Raw genomic sequence first — 3,010 nt, 5'->3', positions numbered from 1 at the left:
GTGATTGGACTGGAGCAGAAGCTGTGTTCCACTCACCAGCAGTCTCAAAATCCTGTGGCGGGGGTCATGGGTAGCTGGCGGGTGTTAGCCGACCCTGCGCTCTGGCTAACCTGGTGCTGGTCCGGCCGGATCTACATTCTGTTTTTATGCCTTTTATGTTTTATTGATCCTCAGATTTGGCTCACGTCACCCCCCCAAATAAGTTCTCAACACATTAGAGATTTATTTGCCCCAGAGGGACAAAGGACAGGGAATGAGAGACAAGGATGGGAGAAAGAGGATGAAGGAGAAGGGGGGAGGGGACAAGCAGAGGGGCAGGGATATTTGTTCTGAAGGTGGGGTGACAAAGGACTGCCTCTGGATAGAGAGAGGACAGACATGGCCATAGAAAATGACAGTTTGTAAAGGTAAAGGGGGAAAACTCCGTGTTAGGATGAGGCGATTACTTTTCATTGGGAATGATAATTTGGAAAGTCAAAAGGGGATTTTGATTGCTGGACTTCAATATAGCTGGACCTTGGTAGTCACCTCCAGGAGGAGTAACTGGCCAAATAAAAGAACAAACCTTGGTGGCTAGCTTTAGAAATGTCATCTAATGCTTTTTAGCAAGGCAAAGGGAATGGGGCAGAAGGACAAAGCCTGTTATAGCCGTGTTTACCACACTTGGGCTGGCCAGAGTCCCTTCAATACCCATGGAGGTTAGGATGTTGTGGGGGCATTCACAAGAGAAGGCTACTCAGAAACGGTTTAAGTCAATAAAAAGTCTTTATTAGCCAGATGGCTACCATGCTGTGTGTTTCAGACCACCCTGTGCTTTTCTCAGGGGGAACTTTTAAGCCCAAAATCACATCCTGGGTTGACCTGGCTCAGTTAGCAAGAACAGTTAGCCAGAAGCAGAGTTACAAGAACCAAAACCAAGGTTAGTACATTTAGAGACTTTCTCAGAACTATGGACTTGGAAGATTTGTTTTTTGTTTTCTTTTAGCAGGTGGCGCTGACTACATGCTAATTTTTATGACCATTAATGGTATTAGTTGTGTTAAGGTTTGGGGATCTGTTACAAGGTAGCTAGTAAGAGACCAAAGAGGGTGATGGGATCTTCCAAGGATGATCAAGTAGATTATAGGGAAAAAGAGAAAATTGGAATAAACCCCTGAGTTGTGGCTTGTAACATAAGATTCTGATGGTCTGGGCCCCTGTGCTTCTCACAGCCATGTCTTGACACTCTATCCTTATTTTCTGTGCTGGTATACAGAACGATCCTGGCTTAGTTGTCTTTTATCTACAGAAACCGACTCAGCTCTTACTCTCCATGGTGATCCCTAGGGTGACTGTGAAGTTCAGGTTGTCCATTCCTGTGGGAACTTGGAGCTGAATTGAATTGGTGTCTGCTGTGTGGAGACTAAAACACTGTGGAGTGAATGGATAGGACTTGGGCTCTCTCAGCCAGTGTGTATGTATTTGTGACAGCCTATTTCCATTTACATTTCTCTTTACCCTACCATTACATCTCATTACATCTTCTGTGTGTCAACCTCTCCTTTCTACGTCCTATTGTTTGCTTTCCTCCTTCTAAGTAGTCTGTATGTTCATGTATATGCACATATATTTAGATCTAGATTTCCTATTTGAGAGAAAACACGTGCCACTTGCCTTTCTTCTCTCTCTCTCTCTCTCTCTCTCTCTCTCTCTCTCTCTCTCTCTCTCTCTCTTCACTCTCTGACAGAAATGTGAAGCCAAGCTTATGCCAGAAGTATGCTTTTCTCCTTTGGACCATTAATACAGTTTGAGACATAAAAGAGGAGCAGGGATTAACCAGTTCTAGCTGGAGCTTGGGGAAGGAAGTCTCTCTGTGGAGGTCTGAGGGAAGCTCTTGCACCAGGTAGATGCCATTGTCAGGGGCAAGGGTGACCCCAACAAGCCGCGGGGCAAAATGTCCTCACATGCCTTCTTCATGCAGACTTGCCGTGAGGAGCTCAAGAAGAAGCATCCAGACTCATCGGCCAACTTCACCAATTTCTCCAAGAAATGATCCGAGAGATGGAACACTATGTCTGCAAAGGAAAAGTCGAAGTTTGAAGATTTGGCCAAGAGCGGCAAAGCACTTTATGACAGGGAGGTGAAGAACTATGTTCCTCCCAAAGGTGATAAGAAAGGAAAGAAAAAAGATCCAAATGCTCCGAAGAGACTGCCATCTGCCTTCTTCTTGTTTTGCTCTGAAAATCACCCAGAGATCAAAATTGAACACCCTGGCCTATCTATTGGAGATACTGTGAAGAAACTGGGTGAGATGTGGTCTGAACAATCTGCTAAAGATAAACAACCATGTGAGCAGAAAGCAGCTAAACCAAAGGAGAAGTATGGAAAGGATATTGCTACATTCCGTGCCAAGGGCAAAAGTGAAGCAGGAAAGAAGGGTTCTGGTAGGCCAACAGGCTCAAAGAAGAATGAACCAGAAGATGAATATGAAGAGGAAGAGGAGGAAGATGAAGAGGGGGAAGATGAGGATGAAGAATAAATGGTTGTCCTAAAGTGTAGAGTATATGTGCTCAGGCAATTATTTTGCTAAGAATGTGAAATTCAAGTGCAGCTCAATATTAGCTTCAGTATAAAAACTGTACAGATTTTTGCATAGCTGATGAATTTCTTTGTAGAGAAAATAATTTTTTAAAAAGTGTAGGGGCTACAACGTACAATTAGATTTAAAGCTTTTGATGTTGAATGTTTGTAAATATTTAATGGTTTCTTTCTTTTTTTTTTTTTTTTAGGCTGGAGTTTTCCTTCTCTTTTTTTTTTAAAATAATTTTTTAACGTATTTTCCTCAATTACATTTCCAATGCTATCCCAAAAGTCCCCCATACCCTTCCCCCCCCACTCCCCTACCCGCCCATTCCCAATTTTTGGCCATGGTGTTTCCCTGTTTTGGGGCATATAAAGTTTGCGTGTCCAATGGGCCTCTCTTTCCAGTGATGGCCAACTAGGCCATCTTTTGATACATATGCAGCTAGAG

General features: G+C 43.4%; 1 pseudogene; it reads left to right on the top strand.

The window, feature by feature from the left end:
* The window catches only part of LOC110295668, a 5,934-nt pseudogene extending 3,416 nt beyond the window's left edge, over window positions 1-2,518 (top strand).
* The last annotated feature ends 492 nt before the right edge of the window (window positions 2,519-3,010 follow it).

Source organism: Mus caroli, chromosome 6, assembly GCF_900094665.2.
Source record: "Mus caroli chromosome 6, CAROLI_EIJ_v1.1, whole genome shotgun sequence".
Taxonomy (NCBI): Eukaryota; Metazoa; Chordata; class Mammalia; order Rodentia; family Muridae; genus Mus; species Mus caroli.
This window is presented reverse-complemented; position numbering and strand designations above follow the sequence as displayed.